Source organism: Phyllobates terribilis, unplaced genomic scaffold (genome assembly GCF_046119375.1).
Source record: "Phyllobates terribilis strain yellow unplaced genomic scaffold, ASM4611937v1 Scaffold_7__3_contigs__length_470593459, whole genome shotgun sequence".
Lineage (NCBI taxonomy): Eukaryota > Metazoa > Chordata > Amphibia > Anura > Dendrobatidae > Phyllobates > Phyllobates terribilis.
The window spans coordinates 99,492,524-99,515,199 of record NW_027362767.1 but is presented as its reverse complement, the minus strand read 5'-3'; the positions used below and the strand labels follow the sequence as shown (position 1 = coordinate 99,515,199).

The 22,676-nt window shown below is 42.5% G+C and overlaps 2 long non-coding RNA genes across 2 annotated transcripts in view; one reads left to right on the top strand and one right to left on the bottom strand.

Moving 5' to 3' along the window:
- The window catches only part of LOC141153842 (uncharacterized), a 108,948-nt gene that overhangs the window by 35,987 nt on the left and 50,285 nt on the right, over positions 1-22,676 (top strand). The window lies entirely within an intron of this gene.
- Positions 4,226-22,290, bottom strand: LOC141153840 (uncharacterized). The gene is made up of 2 exons (XR_012247361.1): positions 21,888-22,290; positions 4,226-4,708 (listed from the first exon to the last, which is right to left on the bottom strand). It is a non-coding gene; the product is annotated as an uncharacterized lncRNA (long non-coding RNA).

The window sequence follows — 22,676 nt, the reverse complement described above, 5'->3', positions numbered from 1 at the left end:
ACCCTCCCGGAGTACTGGCTAGTGATTGGGGCCTGGTCAGTCCTTGAGCAGATGGGATCTCCCCTGGCCAGGCGGAGTTGTAGGCCTCCCAAACTGACTGTACTCTTCTGGCTACCTTGCTAGAAGCGGGTATAAGTAGCCCACGTCCCTGAGTGTACCGTGTGGTGCTCACCCGTATGGCCGGTGACTCGGGGCCTTCTAATGGCTTCCGCTCCACGATGGCGGTGCTGGTCCCACGCGTGTGACCGTGCCTACGGGCTTCTTGGCCAGAGGACCTGAAATCCCCTGCCTGACGGATTCTGCTGCTGGGTAGGAGTTAGTCCCCACAGCCTCGGACTCCGGGTCCGGTAAGAAATCTTCTCAGTCAGGGCGAGCTCTGCAGCTGCCAGCCCCTGACTCGTAGTAATATTGCTCCCACTGAGCTTCTGCTGTTTCTTCCTATGCTGCTTCTCTGTCTCTACTCTCCTTGACTGACTAACCCTGCTTCAGCCCCGGGTTTATATAGGGGAAGTTCTTCCCCTCCCAAGACTGGGCAGGAGGTGTGGCATGCACAGGATCCCTGACCAAAGGACCTCCCACCTGCTCTCAGACATAACATTACATTACTGTGGAAACCAGACCCCTGGGGTGCCACACATTAACTACTAGCTAAAGGGTATGAGCACTTTTAGTCTGTCTTGCTAAAAGACTGCGCCTGTTGAGTTTCCTCCAGGTGTCACCAGGTCAGTGTTAGTTAGTTGGCTGGCAATGATCAGAGCCAGAATTAAACATTTTATTTAACCACATCCAGTTGTGGAAGTTATTATTATTCCAAGATCTATTGATTAAAATGAACTTTTGTTAGTGGGAAAACCCCTTTAATGCTTTATGCAAATAAGGCTGCAAGAGTCTAGTGGCCGATTCCAAGACAGACAAAAGAGAAGTCTGTCATCAGGAAACCCTCCTAAGGCTGTGTGCCCACGATACAGAAATGCTCCGGATTTTTCCTGAGCGTTTCTGCATCTCCCTGGCAGAAAAAACGCATGCGGATTGTACATGTGGATTGTACATGTGGATTGTACATGTGGATTGTACATGCGGATTGTACATGCGGATTGTACATGTGGATTGTACATGTGTTTTTCCTGCCAGGGACAAGCAGATGTGAAGCGTTCTTCACTTGCATTTCCGCATGCGGGTTGACAAGCGCTTTCCAAGCGATTTTAGCATCACTTGGAAAGTGCTTGACAACTTCTGTTGAGGAGAGCCATAGGATCAAATACTTAATTAACCTCAAGACATAGGAGATTGAGAGAAAAGACCCACAAAGTGTATTATTTCACCTTACATAAGCTTGTTTAGATCAAAAGATGGCTGCCATTTCCTGTTTCATCACACCATGCTTTGTTATGCAAGATGGCAACTGGACCTATGACTACATCCTGTTGTACATGTGGCAAAGGTGGAGACTTTATTTATGACTACATCCTGTCGTACAAGGAAGTTCTGGGAGGAAGCTGAGTTCTATCGAAGGACTAACCAATCACAGAGCAACGCATCACTTGGAGACACCCGCCCTGATGACCTCATGGATCTGCCCATGGACTAACCAATCAATACATCTGGTCACTCCCATTCTTGGGCTAACCGAGCCCTTATACAGAGTTTATATAAATCTATGCTTGAGTTGAATAAAGGACACTTGGAGCTGTGCCATAGCTGATCAAGGAGAGCTTACATCCGACTGTGTGTGTCTGATGTTATTCTTTCTTGCTGGCAACTAGTGAACATATCAAACTGTTCACCCTAACAGGTCACACTATATAAATCCATGCAACCGGCATGGATTTATATAGTGTGACCAAGTTATAGTAAAAGAATGGTAAAAAAAAATTAAAAATAAACATTATACTCACCTTCTGACCTTCGCATGACCTTTCACATGACTAAATGACGTCATGGAAGGTCCTTTTAGACCATCACGAGCCGCGGGAAGCCAAGATGCATCACTATGGAGACCGGGGGCCATCAGAAGGTGAGTATAATGTATTTTTTTATTTTAAATTCTTTTTTTTTTACAGGTTCTATGGTACCCAAGTCTGGAGGCGTCTCCTCTTCTCCAGACCCGGGTACCATCCGCACATTGAATCGCTTAATATCCGCATGTGCACATGTAGTCTTGCGGATATTAAGCGATTCAATGGAAGTCAATGGCTCAATTATTCAAAATAATTGGTTGTGCTGCGGATTTTTTCGAAATGATAATCCACAGCGGAAATTTCCGCAGCATGTGCACCGCACATGCGGATTATCATTGGGTAACATGGCAGACTTTCTACCAAGCGTTTTTTAAGCGTTTCTGCAGTGGAATTGCCGCTGCGGAAACGCTTAAAAAACGCATCGTGGGCACACAGCCAAAATGTCCTTCTGACTTAAATCCTCTGCAGTCCTTTCATGGAGGTGTAAGCACATAGACTCCCAGTTATGGGCATCAGTCTCATTGAACTACTGCGCAAGCTGGGCATGATGGCATCAGACGGCGCGGTGCTGTCAATCAGAACAAACGGGGAAGTGTTGGGCAGGGTTTTGTGATGACAGCCTGCCTTGTGACTGCAGAATCTCCTGGATCTGCTCATGCACTGATGGCTGTGGTCTCCTACACAGAAGAGGTCACAGCCGAGGAGGCAGTCACATCGGTCAATCACTTGACAGCTGTCATCTTGGGAACTATTGACCTGGTGACTGCCACGTACATTTTTTTGCGCACTATCCTTGGGCAGCGGGTTTATTGTTTCTATGCAATTACATATTAGGTTACAACATTTCTAAAATTTTATCAAAAAGTGGCCAATTCATTTTAAGGTGTTAGATATCAATTGCAAAATATTTGACTACTATAGCAGGCATTATAAGTTAGTATTACCAGGCTTCTTGCTGCGTTATGGGGGAAAGGAAATGCAAAACAATAATAGACAAAGACCTTGTGTTTTCCATTTAATCACTGGGAGACAAAGAGTTAATATGCAGACCCTGTCCTGTACCCACCCGTGTGTGTATGCGCATGTATGGAGCCGTGTAGTTGTTCCAGCACCTGTTCGCTGCACATGTCTGCACCTGGGGGCCCAGAGGGCAGTTTGTTCAGCTGGGCACTGGCCGTGGACAACAGGCGTCAGAATGTCAGCCATTGAATATTGAAAGGCTTGTTTAGTTTTCTGCAGTCAACTGAAGCTATCGGGTTTCCACTGTAAATCGTTTTCCTTGAATTGTCTTTGGTCTTGTCCTGGTTAATATTCTAGTAGTAGAAAAAGCATAAAATAGATCCAGCTCCCAATCTAAAAATTAGTAAAATGTTTTTGAAAGAAGTTAAAATAGCATGGCACTAGACTGGTTAACAAGGTAGAGAGAAGAGAAAAAGTGACGCGTTTCGACCGCAATCTCTGAGCTCAGATTAAGATCGCAATTGTGATCGAAACGCGTCTCTTTGTCTCTTCTCTACCTTGTTAACCAGCCTAGTGCCATGCAATTTTAGCTTGTTTCAATAACATTTTGCTAATTCTTAAATCTGGATCTATTTTTTGCTTTTCTATCATTGGTCCTTGTGGGATCAGAAAGGAGTACCGTGCACTTGAATCAATTAATGAGTGGTGAGCTGACTTTTTTCTCTTTATGACTGTTCCAAGTACTTAAAGGGGTTGTCCACTACTTGGACAACCCCTTCTTGAACTAAATGTTTGGCCCCGATAAAATAAAAAAAGCCTATACTCGCCTCCCGTGCTGGCGCCGTTCCCGCGGTGTCGGCACTCGCTCTCCCCGGGGCTCCCGTGCTGCTGTTGTGACGCACAACCCCGGTGCCCAATCAGCGCTGGTGTCATTGTCCCCACATTCGGACAAATTGAACATGAAAAGTAAGTCCGGGCTGCAGCTGATATGACTTCTTCTCCATGTTTGATTCGACAGGAGGTGGTCCCCATTGTCCCAGTGATGCCAGCGCTGATTGGGCACCGGCGTCTTGTGTCACAACAGTAGTACGGGAGCCTCGGGGAGAGCGAGTGTCGACACCGCGGGAACTGAGCCAGCACGGGAGGGGAGTATAGGCTTTTTTATTTTATCGGGGCCAAGCTTGGGGGATGACAAGGAGTTGTCCAAGTAGTGGACAACTTCTTTAATATTCTAGGACCAAACCCTCAAATTTCTTACCATCTGATAAGTGTGATGTACATTGAGAAATTAATTAAAAAAACAAGTCTGATGCCAATATTCTTATTATTTATAATGAAGTCATACAAAAAAAATTGGTAATACAGTTAATGCAAAAATATGGCAGGTAATACAACGGTACATATAACCCCCTTGGGGAGACATCCCACAAAGCAATGCACTCTTCAGATACCACTACTGGCGTTCATCAGGAAAGTGAATATCTCTGTTCAGACAGACAGGTGAGGGCTCTTGGTGACTTGATATGAAGCTTTGTCCAAGTTGTCGAGGGTCCATATCTTTAGCTCAACAAAGCGATTTGCCCGCACGTGCATATTCTGCACAGGTCCTGCCCAAGTTAACCCCCTGGAGCAACAAGTCCGTCACCTTGTCCAGTCCCACACAGGTGGTGAGGGGGGCAAGAAAGCCGTACAGAGCTCCAAAAAAGATACTGAGCGGCCAGCCCACGAAAATTAGGACTATAATCCAAAAAATGCACCATAGAATGCAAGAACAACTGGCCATTGTGGATCTGTGAAGAAAAGGATATAAAGGGTGAAAAACACAATAATCCATTTAATAATTGATTATACAGAATAACTTGAGTAAAATGATCACAAAGACTAAAGATGAAGCACAGAATTGTAAGAAGTGATCATCAAATGCAATTTATTAGCCAAATGAAAAAAATAGTTGCGTCCAAGTCCTGATAAAATACTAATCTTTAACGTAAAGTTAAAAAATGGAAATTTTAAATGGATCCCAACAGGACAGTCGTGTAACTACGTGTTTCAGATGCACTTTATCAGCCCTAAATCAAATGTATCATGGCTGTAGTGGATGGTAAGAGGTAGTCTAGATGTATATATTCACATAAAGTATTGGCAGAATTGCTGCACATGTAGCGGATTTGCTGCAGGTTTGTATCTAATAAGGCTGTAGTATAATATACTACCAGAATAAATAAGATCTAAAAAAAATCATCTATTCATAGTGTCAATTTTCGGCACCTAGATTACAGTAACTTGCAGTGTGGATTTTAAAATGTTAATTCTCCCGACAGCTATGCATCATAAAATTCATCTACTTCAATGTGGAAGGGTGAAATCAGCACCAAATCTGCAGCAAAATCAGCATGCTGTTTTTTTTTTAACTGGCATGCCATGGATTTAGAGGGAACCTGTCAGCAGGTTTCCTCTATATAAACTATAACCTACACCTTTCAGTCTCTTTCTTAAAAGCTCAGCTACCCGCATACCTAAGAAAATGGCCTTTAGAATTGTTCCTTTTCATATACTAATTGGCTGATTGCGGAGTTGATGTTTTTTATACCCCAGCTTCCACCACTGATTGGCAGCTTTCTGTGTATGCTGTGCATAGGCAGAAAGCTGTCAATTAGTGGTGTGGACGGAGTCATAAGGAGCTGAACATTCAGAGAACTGGGAGATCTCCAGCAGATAAAAGTTATTTTATCACAACTACAGCAAGCAGCCCAGTAAGTGACACATCACTGGAATCAGGGTCTCTGTCAGTGGCGTACCGCCAATGGCGGCAGGCCACACATCCGCTATCGGGCCCGTAAGCAGAGGGGGCCCGGTGCCAACGAAGGAAGGCAATGTGAGACCCATTATACTGCATGGAAGGCAATGTGGGGTGCATTATATTACGTGGAAGACAATGTGAGGTGCATTATAAAATGCGGAAGGCAATGTGGGGTGCATTATATTTTTTGGAAGGCAATGTGGGGAGTATTATATTATGTGTAAGGCAATTTGGGGTGCATTATATTATATGGAAGGCAATATGCGTCTCATTATACTATTCCTCAACTACAAATCTGCAAAAACTGTACTACATGCCCTCATCATCTCCCGCTTCAACTACTGCAACCTACTGCTCTGTGGCTTCCCTTCTAACACTCTCGCAGCCCTCCAATCTATCCTAAACTCTGCTGCTCGACTAATCCACCCGTCCCCCCGCTATTCCCCGGCCTCTCCCATCTGTCAATCCCTTCACTGGCTTCCCATTTCCCAGACTCCAGTTCAAAACCCTAACCATGGCATACAAAGCCATCCACAACCTGTCTCCTCCATATATCTGTGACCTAGTGTCCCGGTACATACCTGCACGCAACGTCCGATCCTCAAAAGATCTCCTTCTCTACTCCCCTCTTATCTCCTCTTCCTACAGTAACAGTCGCATACAAGATTTCTCCCATACATCCCCCTTACTCTGGAACTCTCTACCCCAACATATCAGACTCTCGTCTACCGTGGAAACTTTCAAAAGGAACCTGAAGTCCCACCTCTTACGACAAACGTACAAACTGCAGTAACCCTCGCTCCACCATACCGCTGCACGACCAGCTCTACCCTCACCTAGACTGAGCCCTCGTGGGCAGGGTCCTCTCTCCTCCTGTACCAGTCGCCGTCACGGTTTTGTTCAAGATCATTGTACTTGTTTTTTATTACGTATACCCCTTTTCACATGTAAAGCGCCATGGAATAAATGGCACTATAATAATAATAATAATAATGTGGGAGGCAATGGTGGGTGCATTATAGTACTATGTGGAGTGCATTATACTATGTGGGAGGCTATGTGGGGTTCATTATACTATAAGAAAGGCTATGTGAGGCCCTTTATACTATATGGAAGGCACTTTGAGGCCATTATACTATATGGAGGGCTATGTGAGAGCCTTTTTTACTTTATAGATGTGGGGAGACCTTATACGGTTTTCAGGGCTATGTGGGAGGGCCATTATACTGTTTTCAGGACTATATGGAGGGCCATTATCCTGTATGGAGGGTTGTGTTGGGATCACAATTGTGGCATCATACTGTGTTGGGGTCACTGTGGGGGTATCATACTGCGGGGGGGGGGGGGGTACAGTAGTGTCATCATACTGTGCATGTGGAGGGTACGGTCACTGGCGTGTCAGATGTGACAGACAGCCGCTCTGCATCTGGCTGCAGAAGGTCACTGCGTTTGGCATTGCAGACATCTTCTTAATCCTTCTCACTTTTCGATCCAGCGGCAACCTCCCTACTGCTCTTATTGACACACCCTGGTTTGGGTATTTATAAACTCTGTCTGCTGCAGGGAGTTACCGGTGATATTCTCATTTTCCCTTGTGAAGGCTTGGAGCAATAGCAGTCGGCTAGCTTCCTCTCTAGTGCTCTTGGAGGACGTTTGGTGTTATCTCTCTGGTGTCTGCTCAAGCTAAGTTTTCCCCCCTTTGTTTGTCTCCCTTGTTGTCTTTAGTTTATAGTGGGGACTGGCCAGTGCTCACCCCCCCCTCCCTATCTAGGGCCTAGCTCTAGGGATATACAGGGCTTAGGTTTCCTGCTCAGCGATTGGTGTGGAACCAATGTAGGGATGGTGTAAGGTAGGGAGTTATTAGATATGCCTAGGGGTCTCCATTCCCTCTTTCCCTACTGTCTGGGCTTCCTTCCCCTCATCCCTTCACGTTGCACTTAGTCTTTCCCACACTGTGCGTGACAGATACTTTGGAGGAATTCACTGTTGGGGTATCATACTGTGTTTGGGGCACTTTTGTTAGCATCATACTTTATGGGGGCAATCTAAGGGTTTCATTAGGAGCAATTACTTTGTAAGGGCTGCAAAGTTGTGAATTATGCTCTTCTATGACCCCGTCGAATATTTTTTTTTTTTTGGGAGGGGGCCCAATTAGAACTTCTGCTATGGGGCCCTTTGATTTCTATGTACACCACTGGTATGTCCCTCCATCAAGCTGTCCTTAGATGAGGTAGCCAAAACCTGGTGACAGATTCCCTTTAATAAGTGGCACGGCTTGCCGCCTCTTTCTGACAGTCAGTGTCTGTCCTTCCATTGTCAGATCACTCAATCCGTCTTTATAACTTATAATTGAGCAGGCAGAAGGACAAAATGTACATCATTATTCCTGCCAGTGACAGGGGAAGTTCCAAGAGATGCACATTTTGTGTATGTTGTTTTTTAGCTATATTTTAGTAGGGGGAACAATTAATTTGTATTGTAGCCAGGCTTGGACAGGCCCACAGAAGAACAGGAGGATCCTCCGGGGGGCCACCACCCTCTTATATGAGTAGTACTTGGTACTATATACTTGATTCACTATGTACAGACAAAGGCGGCATCTTATTCATTTCACAATCTACCCAGTTCATTGCCATATAAATTTGTGATGGAGGATAATGTCACATTTGCATTTAGCTGAAAAGTGGAGTTGGTTACTTGTGGGCTCTTGGCCCCCCAGTCCGACACTGATTATAGCCACATAAAGTATAGTGCGGAGAGCCAAATCTAAGCTGTTCTGTACCAACCTACGCTTCATAATACATTAGGAAATAAAGAGAAAAAACATTATGTAAAAAAAAAGGTAATAATGAAGACATTAAGACTAAAGAACGGTCACCAGAAACTGCAGCCAAGCGGGGGAGATGCAGTTAATAGGAGTGAGCTGCTTCGCAAGTCTTCCGCCATAATCAGTCAGCCGCACACCAGCAATGCCTAGAAAGCAGAAGTTCCTGGTAACTGACATTTATAACTTCAGCAACATAAAGTATTTACACCCGGCTGATAATGATCCTGCACAGGGAAGACTGGGACAATGCAAAGTGCCGGATGATGTCAGTCACCAACTCAATAAAGAAAAGTCTCTTGTGTTGCAGCATTTCACACAATGGTGCCTGCGACACTATTGTCCTCGTGTAGTATCAGCATGTAAGACACAATGTATGCTGTACTGTCAGCGTAGGGCACTAGGGGTGCGTCCTTTCTGCACCGAAAGAGGAAACTAGTCAAGTAAATGAGATTTTTGAAATCTCACACACCTTGTTTTATCATAAATCAACATTTTCAAATTATTTTGCCATTTTTTACGTTTTAGTTTTTTTTCCTATAGTCTTTAACGGAGAGTTTATTTTCTGCAAAACTAAAAAAAAAAACAAAACTCATGTACAAGTGTTGCTGCTTTGTTATGAGTTTTACATGCCTCAGCAACGAAAAAACAAAAGTGTGGTTTATTCCAGGAAAGGGATGTGATGTCACAGCAGCTGGAAGGATCACCAAAAAACACATGAAAAAGACAGAATGAAACTGCAAGAAGACAAAAAAGCTGATGTGGAATTTACTTGCATTGTCCGCCTTAACCCTTAAAAGGAGCCATATACATTATATAGAAGTAGGTTGATGGTTGAACAATTGTTGAACTATTGATCGACTGGTGGACTTGTGTTTCGGAGATGCTGCCGTACACTTTTTAGACCATAGACCTGTTCAGACTGTCCATATATGTCCAATAATAGTAGGTCACGGATGAAAAAGCTTTCTGGGAACATTTTTCCAGATAAATATATAAAGATCTTTTGTACGTAAACAATGAAACATGGTCAACTTTGTTCCGGGCAATGATGGTTGATCGTCGGTCAGCTAAAATGATTTACTGTTGTGGTCAACTTTGGTCTTATGTGTATGGTCATCTTTAGGGCTATAGATCACAGATTTTGACTAAAGAAGTCCGATTGTAAAGCCCCTAAAATGTTTTCTTCATCCAACAGCTACTGTATGTCCCGTGGCTTCCCCATACATAAGAACGTTCAGCACACGCATGCACTCCTCAGTTTTCTATGAGAGAGCCGATGCCAGACTCCTATGGCGGTGACTCATCACCCGGAGAACAAAAGGATCGGAAGTTCAAAATCAGACATGTTAGATCCTTCGCTTCCCCGACAGATGATTTATGGGAGGAAATAGGCCCCCATACATCCAATATTGGCAGGTTCACCCAACATTAGTCTTTGTATTAGGCCTTTACAATAAGTGCTACAATGATGAGAGACATCTTGTTTCTTTAATCAAGCAGCTTAAACTTATCTTCAGCAGGCTTGACAACCATAAGACGTTTGTGTATAAGACTAGGCAGTGTGACCAGTGATGAATGCACTTTTTAGTCCCCTTCCTCCTTTTTTAGTCCTCTGAACCTGGGTCCTGACTGTAGCGCACTCTCTGGTCAGGGCCACACTATGCAGAGTGTCCACAGCTCGATCCTCCTGGATCCCAACAGTCATCCTTGTACACAACTGTCTCACTATGTGCTGACGCCTGATTGGTCACCTACAGAGTGGGCAAACACAACTCTAATTGGCGGACGGCTCCCTACTAACGCCATTTATTTATCAGAGTGAAGACATACATAGAGGCAAAACATCAAACACCACACAGGGTCTCCATGAGCATTGGCACCAATACTACACTCACTTTCAAGGTACATATCAAGAATTTAAAGGTGTTGTATAATCCCCTTAAATGCCGCTTCCCAACTGCCATCAACATAGTTGCCAGATGGAATCACTTGGCCAACTTAAACGCCCAACAAAAGAGAATTTTTGTGCCTGTTTGCTCTTTAGCTGCTCTGTAATGAGGATTTACTGTTCAAGTAGTGTTGAATAGTATAGTGTCTAAAAATATTGTGACCGATTATGGCCGGTTCTCAGGATCTCTGAAAGGGAACATGCAGTATAAGTCAGAGCTTTGGTGCTCGACTGCAGCCAGGTGTATTTTCTCTGAAACACTCTGGGGGTTTCAGAGAAAATATAGTTTGAAGAGCAGGCCAGGGACCATTGGCAGAGACGAGACTAGTCCAGAGCTGCCCACATCCGGCTTCTCCCAGCGAGGCTGCAATTGATTGATGGCCTTCTACCATGTGTAAACTCAGCGAGAGACCTGGAGTAAGGATAAAAGAGCCAGGACATAAGCGCTCTCGCAATGCTTAAAAATCGGAAATGAAAATCTCACCACAAAACTGAAAAATATTTAATTAAGAAAAACTACAACGCGTTTCGGCTGTATCCAGCCTTCATCAGGTGTCTACTGGATGAATGACCAGGATTGGTGTAGAGAGAAGCTGGCCGTGAGCAATGCCAGGCTAGTCTAATCTCTGCCTACGGCCAGATCTTCAAACTGTATTTTCCCTGAAATGTGATTCAGAGAAAATATACATGGATGGAATTGTAAAACCAAAGAAATGAGCCGGAGCACAAGCTGATATATGTGCAATGTGTAAGAACACGTTCACACTGTGGCCATTTCACAGACAAGACTGACACAAGGTCAAAATAGTGTTAACTAATTATCTTTGTTATTAACATGTATTATTACTATTCACTTATTTACTTACTACAGGGTATGTGCTCGTTTTTTTTTCCAGGGTTTCTTTTGGCTGTAATCGTGCAGCCAGGCTCTGAGTCATGCTGTCCCCCAGTTTGGTTTTTTTTTTTTTTTTTTTTTTTTTTTTTTTTTTAAAGAGGACCTGTCACTGGCCAAGAATTTGTAATTTTTCTTACCATTCCTGTACTTCTCTGATCTTGAGATATGGCCCCTCTCGCTTGTATGTAAATCTAATCTTGTTAGCCTAGTTGACATGATCCTTATGAAGATGCCTATGGAGAAGAGTTTGAGGATCACCCTTGGCTAACAAGGCTAGATTAAAATATAAAGTGTGACGCTGAGTCACTACTCATGGGCATGCCTTGAGACAGGGTACTCAGGAGGTCCGAGGTCAGATACCAGGGCTCATATTACAGAGGGGCAAGTCAAAGGCGTGGTCAGGAAACAGTCCAGGGTCAAAACCAGGGGATACAACAAACGGCTAATCAGAGGTCAAAGCCGGAGTCAGATGCCAGGAATGTACGTCAAAACAAAAAGGGGGAATCCACAAGAATAGTCACGACAAAACCTAGGTTGGGCAACAGGTTCAGAGGAAAGAGACACTTAGCTAAGCAAACACATCCAGCTAAGCAAAGCTACAACTGACACAGACTACTAGCAGCTAGCCGGCTAAATACCTAGCAAATGATTAAGGATGGGAGACTTATGGGGAAACTCCCACAGACTAAACCAGATAGAACAGCAGGGCTGTCAATAAAAATGCTGACAGTCCTGCACACTCCAGATTCTATAGGGCAACTGAGCTGTCAATCACAGCATCCCTAGGCCACAGTCAGTTATGAAACCGTGATATAAAGAATGGAGAAGCACAGGAACAACAATAAAATGACACCAGGAAAAAAAATTACATATTTATGGCAAGTGACCTTTATGGCAAGTCATCTTTAATGCCCTAGCGTATTCACCGCTTTGTGCCAAAACATCACACAGGGCCACAACAGTAAAAGATAATGTAGATGTAGTTTGCACAAATGATATTGATAATGCAGTCACAGCTTGTCTGATGGCACAATGCTCTCTTATCTGTGCGATGACAGAGGACATCAGGTAATGCTACTGAGCTATTGCAACAGATAAATGATGAGATCAGTTCTACTTTATCTAGAGACCTGCACGGCTGTCCGCTAAAATCCTAGAAAGCTTAGTGGCATTAGTTCATACAGTCAGTGGACCAGATGCTGGACATTGCTATAATAATAATAATAATAATAGAAATAGTAATAATACTACAATAAAATAGTAATAATAATACAACAATAATAATAATAATAATATTGCACTAAGATTTAAAAAAATCCATAGCGAAACTGATAATGTCTGATAAAATAATATAACGTGGATCTGTATACACATTGCTTGTCGCTGCTGGATTCCTCATTAGTATGGAGTTCACATAATGGTGACATGACAGCAGAATGTCCACACACAGTGCCTTTATAACAGCATCATACAAGAGTGCCCATATGTTACTGCTATGAAGAAGCATGCCCTCTTATAATGTCAGTGTGGATATACGTATCTTTAACTACCCTGCATATATCACTAAATTACTGACTTGATTTTTCCCCCTTTATGTTCCGTTTTCATTTTTGGGAATGCTTGGAGTGTCCAGAAAAAATACTGTACTTACATCCATAACTTTGTGTTGCTTTATGTATTTTCTTCTGGCCAGTTATGAATTCTGCTCTGATGAGTTATTATTTAGTAACATTCGTTCAGTGATTTAAACACCTTCCAGTCATTGGATGTTAGCAGGGTTTACAAAATGTAGCTTTTATTACTAACAGTCCATCGGAAATTATTCAAGACTGGAACATCTGCATATGTAATGAATACCGGAATTGAGAATTCATATTGTATTAAGGGGTGATTGGGTTGTGGATGATGGCGGTGCGCCCCTTTAAAAATTATATAGAATGTAGTGGCCCCTGGTGGTAATGTGATTGCAGACGGAATGCACTGATGTTGCTTCAATAGCTTAAAGGGCATCTGTGAGTAGGATCTACCCTCCTAAGCCGTCTATATGGGCATGTACGTTAGAGGAAGCTGAATAAAATGATACCTTGATATCTGCGATCTGATGTCCTATTCCAGAGATATCCAGGATTTTCTTAATATGTAACTGAGCTGTTAAAATCTCTGGGCCGGACATAGATCTCCCTGGGAATCTGCCTGCAGAGACTATTTTAAATCAAAGGGGATGTTACCAGTGTGAGACATGTAATGACTGACAGTCTGCTCTCAGAATCACACATAGCTCTGCAGTGAGATTAGAATTAATGCAGCACAGCAGAGCTAACACAGTACAGAAGACCAACATAGTACAGCAAAGCTAGCATAGTGCAGCCTAACTGAACTTTGTCTCATTACAAACACATTTGCAGTAGCAGTTCTATCAGAGTGCTTCAGCTTTCCTCTCACAGGCAGCCAGTGTGGGGGGAAGGCAGTATAGCAGAGTTGACAGCACTGTGAGAAGACAACTGCAGATGTGTTGTAATTAGTCAAATTTCTGCTCCACTGTACTATGTTATCACACACAGCTCTGCAGTGAGATCAGGAGAGCAGACTGTCAGTCATTACCTGTCTTACACTGGTAACATTTCCTTACATTTAAAATAATCGCTGAAGGTAGATTCTCAGGGAGATCAGTGTCCAGACCATTGATCTTAACAGCTCATTCACATATTAAGAAAATGTGGATTTTTCTGCAGTAAAATATCGTATCGCAGATATCAAAATATCATTTTATTCAGCTTCCTACAACCTACATGCCCATATACACGGCACAGGAGATCCTACTGACAGATTCCCTTTAACGTTACTTCCACGTAACAACAGAATTTTGGTCAGTATTTGACATTAGGATATATGAGAGCCGAAACCAGGAGCGCAACATGCATGTACCTCTTTCCTGATTTTTTCTTCCCACTCCTGCCATTAGAGAGTGGCCTAACTCAGAGAGGTAATGAGCTTGATGATTTCAACAATGTCAGAAGAGGCAACGTATTGACTAGACAATTGGTATATGCAACTCTTTAATGACTCTTGCAGCAAGTCTGCTGGCAATAACCTCAGCAGCACTTCCATCAGTCTCTTTGTAACTCTAGCATTGGCATAGCAAAGCAATATCCCACACCTCATTCGGCACTTTATACACTCTTGCAGCCTACTGATTTAATTTTCTTACACAAATTTGTCACAGCTTTGTCTCATCACAAGCTTAAAATTGGAGAACACATTAGTATGATATTCTATCCTTGCCTAATTTTAAACATTAATACTACCGAACAAGAAGACTTAGCTGGTGGGATGCCGCAGCACAGACAGCACGTGGCATGGCAAAATAATAGCATTAATATTGTAAGAAAATAACTTAGAGGCTGGTGGACCTACAACTTTTTAACCCTATTACATGCCATGTGTCAGCACTCAGACCTGTGGGTATAGTCAGTACAATGCAGTGTAACCACTACTTTGCTATAAGTTGGAGTTTCTGCTACATTAATTTTCCGTAACTGAATCTCATGATGTACGAAATTACAAAGTTTCCTTTGCTGAAATTTTTGGTTAGACATCTAATGATAGGTAATAGCCAAAGTTCATGTTACAAGGGTGTAATTTTCTTTCTTTACTTGCTCAGTGTTCTGTAACTGATATGAGAGAATGCAATGCTGAGCTTCTGTCTGCTCCTGTATGTACAATGGCTGTGCATGTAGGATTGCTGTTTTAAGGTCTTTGTGACCTTGGGGAGCAAACACATGATAAGGTTACCAGGGAACACGAAAGGAAGTTCACGGACAGTTAAAAAAAAAAAAAAAAAGAAAAGAAAAAAAAGCCACTCCTTCCATGACATAGATCAGAACTTTAATATGCAGAATCCAGCACTTCAAGGGTGCATCGGCGCAAAAAAAAAAAAATCCACCGCATAAAATACTTCTACACTAAAAGTTAATTTATGTATGTGCTGCAGACTTTTTTTTTTCACCCATAGCAATACTCGATGTAAATTTCTGCAGCGGATTTTTCTGCTCTGGAAATGACGCCAAGTTTTAACCCTGACAGTCCAGGAATACTCTCATTAATATATATATACACACATACTGCACCTGCTACTGCAAGGGAAAGATACATAGAGATCACTGTAGGCGATAAGCAAATAATATTGGGAAAGTGAAGGTTTTGATGACGGCACCGGCCGTGATGTCGTGTATGTTAGACGCCGCTAGTCAGTGTATCTGGTGTAGACTGAGCAAACAACTGACATTAGGGCTCTGTTCTTCCAGATTTCTGCTGCTCCGATGCCAAGAATAGTGTAGACAGCTGAGCTATTCTTTTCTATTTAAAAAAAAAAATAGAAACCTGACACAACAAATGGGATTGTCCTGTTTTTTTTCTTTGCCTGCTGAAACCCTTAGCAGGGAAACCTGGCAGCAAATATTCAGGTTGCTTGCACTGCCTCCGGAGGAAAGATGAAGCATTACAATTTCCCATCTCGCACAGAAGTGCCAGGTCCTCCAAACTGAGAGATGCTCCCCTCTTCAGGACCCCCATCTAACTCTTGATTTTTTTTAATAGGATACTTGAAAATAGATTTTCTAATTTAGACATCCCCTAGCTTCAATGAACTTAATGTAATCTCTGTGTTTTGAAACTCATAAATAGGTAACAATATTATAATATTTGTGTGATAATATACAAACTATTTACTAACTAAAGTTAGTTATATGGCATTTGATGAGATTATTCTAATTGTTGTTACAAAATGTAGAGATAATTTCTATGACTTCAAGCTATTATTGTATGGGTATGTTCACATGTTGCGTTTTTGCGGCGGTTCTTTTATGCTTTTTTTTAATTAAAAGATGCTTTTTACAGTATCATTTTATTTCTATATTAAGTTTTAAGTCATTGTTTAATGACCAGTGTGAACATGCTCTTATACATTGTATGTATACCAGATTATACTCAAGTTCATTTTTTTCGGTTAAGTTTCCGTTTTTCTGCACTTAGTGTAGGTAAGAGTGCGGCCTCCCTTTCTTTGTGCTGGGCATTATATTTATATAGCTTCCCATTTCTGGGTGTCCATAGTTAGGCCTCGGTCCTGCTTAGCCCATATTCACATTGAGGTCATCTTGACACATGATAAGGTTTTAATACTACGGGTTGGGACTGTCCTGATTGGGTCACCTTGGCGCTGGTGGGACAGCTTTTATGCTTTTTTTTTTTTTTTTATCCAAAACAGAGCTTACTAAGTACCCTATGTTATTTATATGCAATATTGCTTTTTTACTTACTTATAGTAGGGTATATGTTAATTTTATTTCTATCTTAGGTTTTGTCTTTTTTACAGAACCAGCAAAAGTTACACGATTGCTTTATTAAACATGTACTGTAGACAAATGAAACATATAATCTGCGACAAAAACTAAGCAAAACCAGCTTTTTGTAAGCAGCTTTTTTGCTGCTAAGAGAGCAGGTTTTGGTTGCAGAAAAAAACGCACAAAAAAAGCAACATGTGAACATAGCCTAAAGTTGTTTTCCGACCACCTCCACCATACCTTGTAATATAACACGGCTGTATTCAACTGATTACCAGCATCTCTGCACAGAGAAAAGGTAAAGGGTGTACTTACGATACAGGGTTCTTGGCGATACCGTCAGTTAGACACTTACAAGTAAGTTATGGCATATCCAAGCAATGTGCTGGAACACACTTTTATGAGACAAGGCCATTTCTATAATTTGGAATGCTAGAAAAAAAAAAGTTTGTCATGAAAGACAAGTGAAAGATGAAGTCTCTTGGCAGAAATATGGAATTGTGGCCCGTTGTAGCCTGATCGGCATTAGCAGTACGAATTTTAGATCCCCCAGAAACCAGTTTTGTACAGACCGTAATATCTCTGACCCGACCCTTCGTAGAACCCAACAGCTTCATATATGCCAATGAGGTTGTTGAGTTCAGGTCAGAAGATATGTGGCCGGTCTGGGCCTCATGGTATGTAATCAAACCGTGTCTCGAGGACAACTGGTTTTGGCATAAAGACCCCGTCTCACATAGTGAGATCGCTAGCGAGATCGCTGCTGTGTCACGGTTTTGGTGACGCAACAGCGACCTCACCAGCGATGTCACTATGTGTGACACTTTGCAGCGATCAGGCCCCTGCTGTGAGGTCGCTGATCGCTGCAAAGTGTCCTGGACCATTTTTTGGTCGTTGCCCTCCCGCTGGTCAGCACACATCGCTGTGTGTGACCAGCGGGAGCAGCGATCAGGCTGGTAACCATGATAAACATCGGGTTACTAGGGGCACACGCGCACCTAGTAACCCGATGTTTATCATGGTTACGAGCCTGCTAAAGTGAGCTGTAACCTCCCGCTCACCGTAGCAGAGTGGTAACCATGATAAACAACGGGTTACTAGGTGCGCGTGTGCCCCTAGTAACCCGATGTTTATCATGGTTAGCAGCCTGCTCCTGCTTCAGCAGGCTGGTAACCAGGAGCAGGACATCGTGGAAAGATTCTTTCCATGATGTCGCTGCTCCCCTGATCGTTGGTGAGCCTGCCTGTTTGACAGCTCACCAGCGACCACATAGTGACGCAGCAACGATGCCTGACAGGTCGTATCGTTGTCGGGATCGTTGCAGCGTTGCTAAGTGTGACGGGGCCTTAAGGGTTCAAGCACATGGTCATATTCTGCATCCAAGACAGATAATTATTGACATGAGATGGAAAGCAAAACAAGTTGCCTTCCTTGGCTCACAATACATGACTCATGTACATAACAAGTGGGCTGACTAGTTCATCAAGTCCAACTACTTAACCTTCCTCACTCTAGCTGATCCCTGGGAGATAAACCACCCCGACTATTTTCCCATTGAGCAGAGATTTTTATTCCTGATCTCTACAGGCAAAAGGTACAGTGTGCATACAGCCTTAAAGGGTTACTCCCGTCTTCAAGATCCTATCCCAATATGTAGTAGGTGTAATAATAATATTAGCAAATACCTCCAATGATAGTATAGTTTTTCTGATTCGCTATGTCTTTTTCCTCATGTGCAGGCATTGCAGGACCTTAGGTATCCATGGTTACGACCACTGATATAGTGACAGTTAGTTAGCTAGCTACTAGTGGTCGTAACCATGGATACCTAAGGTCCTGCAATGCCTGCACATGACGAAAGAGACATAGCAAATCAGAAAAACTATATACTACATTTCCAATTGGAGGTATTTTCTAATATTATTATTATTACACCCACTAGATATTAGGATAGGATCTTGGAGATGGGAATACCCCTTTGAGTTCCTTTTCCAATGATGGTAAGGCATTCCAGGTGCATTGTCTGCTACCCTGGTAGCTTTGCCAATTGTGGCTTGTCTCTCCCTCTTGTCAGCATGGTAATCAAAGGGCCCTTCTGGTATCAGACTGATGTCAATTTTGTTTTAGAAGAATATTTTGCATCCTATGGAAAATGTTTGCATTTAAAGATGTGCATATATACACAGTCCTTATAATGTGATCGTAAAAGGAATCTGTCAATCAGATCGACTCTCCTTGCTTTTTTCCCCAACTGCATATACAGACGTGTCTTTGGAATGTACAGTACAGGCCAAAAGTTTGGACACACCTCATTTAAAGATTTTTGTGTATTTTCATGGCTATGAAAATTGTACATTCACACTGAAGGCATCAAAACTATGAATTAACACATGTGGAATTATATACTTAACAAAAAAGTGTGAAACAACTGAAAATATGTCTTATATTCTAGGTTCTTCAAAGTAGCCACCTTTTGCTTTGATGACTGCTTTGCACACTCTTGGCATTCTCTTGATGAGCTTCAAGAGGTAGTCACCGGAAATGGTCTTCCAACAATCTTGAAGGAGTTCCCAGAGATGCTTAGCACTTGTTGGCCCTTTTGCCTTCACTCTGCGGTCCAGCTCACCCCAAACCATCTCGATTGGGTTCAGGTCTGGTGACTGTGGAGGCCAGGTCATCTGGCGTTGCCTGTTCTTAGCAGTGGTTTCCTAGCAGCTATTTTACCATGAAGGCCTGCTGCATAGAGTCTCCTCTTAACAGTTGTTGTAGAGAAGTGTCTGCTGCTAGAACTCTGTGTGGCATTGACCTGGTCTCTAATCTGAGCTGCTGTTAACCTGCGATTTCTGAGGCTGGTGACTTGGATAAACTTATCCTCAGAAGCAGAGGTGACTCTTGGACTTCCTTTCCTGGGGCGGTCCTCATGTGAGCCAGTTTCTTTGTAGCGCTTGATGGTTTTTGCAACTGCACTTGGGAACACATTCAAAGTTGGCCCAATTTTTCACACTGACTGACCTTCATTTCTTAAAGTAATGATGGCCACTCGTTTTTCTTTACTTAGCTGTTTTTTTCTTGCCATAATACAAATTCTAACAGTCTATTCAGTAGGACTATCAGCTGTGTATCCACCTGACTTCTGCACAACACAACTGATGGTCCCAACCCCATTTATAAGGCAAGAAATCCCACTTATTAAACCTGACAAGGCACACCTGTGAAGTGAAAACCATTTCCGGTGACTACCTCTTGAAGCTCATCAAGAGAATGCCAAGAGTGTGCAAAGCAGTCATCAAAGCAAAAGGTGGCTACTTTGAAGAACCTAGAATATAAGACATATTTTCAGTTGTTTCACACTTTTTTGTTAAGTATATAATTCCACATGTGTTAATTCATAGTTTTGATGCCTTCAGTGTGAATGTACAATTTTCAAAGTCATGAAAATACAGAAAAATCTTTAAATGAGGTGTGTCCAAACTTTTGGTCTGTACTGTACATCTATCGACACCTTTGTGTCCTTCATCTGTTGCTGCATTTCTGAAAAATTAGCATGTTAATGTATATGCAAATATGGCAGTAAGTGCTCTGGGCGTGATAGAGCACTTCCAAAGCTTCTGTCTCCGTGGATTGTTTCCAGATTGGAGGGGGTTAAGATGTAATTTCAGCTTCACGTCGGACACCCAGGAGAGAGAAGCAAGAAAATGTTTAACATCTATATTAAATGCTGTAAGAAGATCCGCATGTCTGCTGTTTAAATAGCAGCATGGACTGTGGAGCTCTCAGGGTGTGCCGAGCCGTGGGGGAGTCAAGGAATGTGCTGGAAAAGGACAAAAAAAGAAATGTGTATATATGCGTGTGTGTATAGGACGCATGTAGTCACCACAGGGACAACAGATCTATCATCAATCAGGGTGTGATCATCAATCAGGGTGTGATCTATGAACGATCACGATGTGATTTATCATCTATCAGGGTGTGATCCATCATCGATCAGGGTGTGATCTATCATTGATAAGGGTGTGACGAGACCCACCCTGGAATCACAGCCAATCTGATGGAATTTCAGTGCCATCATTTTCCTACAATTGCAGTTTGCCAACGTTGCCTAGATATTGATCCTCTTCACGTGTCGCCTGGATCTAGTGGTGATCGGGTGACAATGAGTTTATTTTGTTGTCTTCAAGAAGACTAGCAAAAATGAATAAATCATGGAGTACCCGGTTGTAAATGGCATTGATAATTGCTGCAGATAAGCTTTACACATAAAGGTGCAATAAAAAGGGACATAAATGATAATGATGGGCGCGCCCCGTAAACAGACTGTAACCTAGCAAACCAAACTGATGCCACACAGACTGTACAATGGGGACCCGGTACTGATCACAGGGGCACGGACTTGGTGAATTAATGAAAGAACTCGTTACTCTCAGTATAATTAATAGCTTTTAATATATAAGGCTATCTCATCTGAAAAGTCTCCCGAGAGCAACCACTTTGAACATTTTTCTCTAAAAAGTGGAGTGTATCTAATCTAAAATCTTAGATATATGGAGTGTATCTAATCTGGAAACTCTCCCCCACTATGTCTGATGTATCTAATCTGGAAACTCTCCCTCAGTATGGTTAGTGTATCTAATTTAACAATTGTTATCTGAAAGCTCCTCTTAGATATGTGGAGTGTATCTAATAAACCTGTTATTTAGAAGCTCTTCTTAGTTATGTGGAGTGTATCTAATCTGGAAACTCTCCTCCAATACAACTATGTAACTGTATATATGGGCTGCATCTAATCTGAATGTGCATCCAATTTGTGGCATTTGAGTTGTATCCAGAACTCCCAAAGTTTCCCTTCTACCCTGTGAAATGTGGGGTCTGTATTTACAGCTGTAGGGGTTTAGCAAACCTGAAATTTCTCCTCTAGTATGTATGGGAGTATCTCACACCAAAGTTCTTAGGTATGTGGGGTGTATCCAAACTCTTCTCTAGTATGTGGAGTATAGAATTAGGAATCTGGCCTGGGGTAATCCGAGCAGATGAATGGGTGAGATTACAGAAAGTTGCACAACCTGATAGTGGTCATCCTAAGGAGTGCAGAGGTAGAGGTGAATGTGGCGACACGGAAGAGAGAAGCCGGTGCCACAGGTGGCCCAATAATAAGTTACTTACTAGTTTATTCTTCTTCCAAACGACTTATCCCCCAAGTTAAGACGGTGAAGCAGTAAGTGGTAGCTCCAGCCCAGGACTCGCTGCTCTCTGCACTTCCGTCCCTTGACTTGCTGTAAATATTTCCTCTCTGAATGTTTTCTTTCTTTGGCTCAGTCCCACAGCAGCGAGTGTGACCAGCCCTGGGTGTAACGCGTCCCACTGCTGAACCAAAGGCTGACAATCAGATGTGCTTATCAGATGACTGATTGTTTCCCTGGTGCCTTTCTGGGAGCATGTATGTTTGTCATTAGGAAGGAACCCTGCATGGCCACCATACTGTGGACATCTGGAGACCTCGTATCCGTCAGCGATAGAGCTTTATGTTTTATGGGTGTGTGCAGTGCCACGTTGTACAGCAGAAATCTCATAAAAATCCTCACTTTCTGGAGAAGGGGGGATTTGCTTTTTTTATATATATAATAAAAATACACATGCTAAAATACAGTACTGTGTAGAAGTTTTAGGCAGGTGGGGACGAAATTCTGCAAAGTAAAAATACTTTCAAAAATAAGTGTTAATATTTTATTTTATCAATTACAAAATGCAAAGTGAATGAACAAAAGAGAAATCTAAATCACATCAATATTTGGTGTGAGAGCGCTCTGCCTTCAAGATAACATCACTTCTTCTAGGTACACTTGTACTTGCACACAGTTTTTGAAGGAACTCGGCAGGGGGTTGTTCCAAACATCTTGGAGAACTAACTACTGATCTTCTGTGGATGTTGTTTGTGTAACTCCTTCTGTCCCT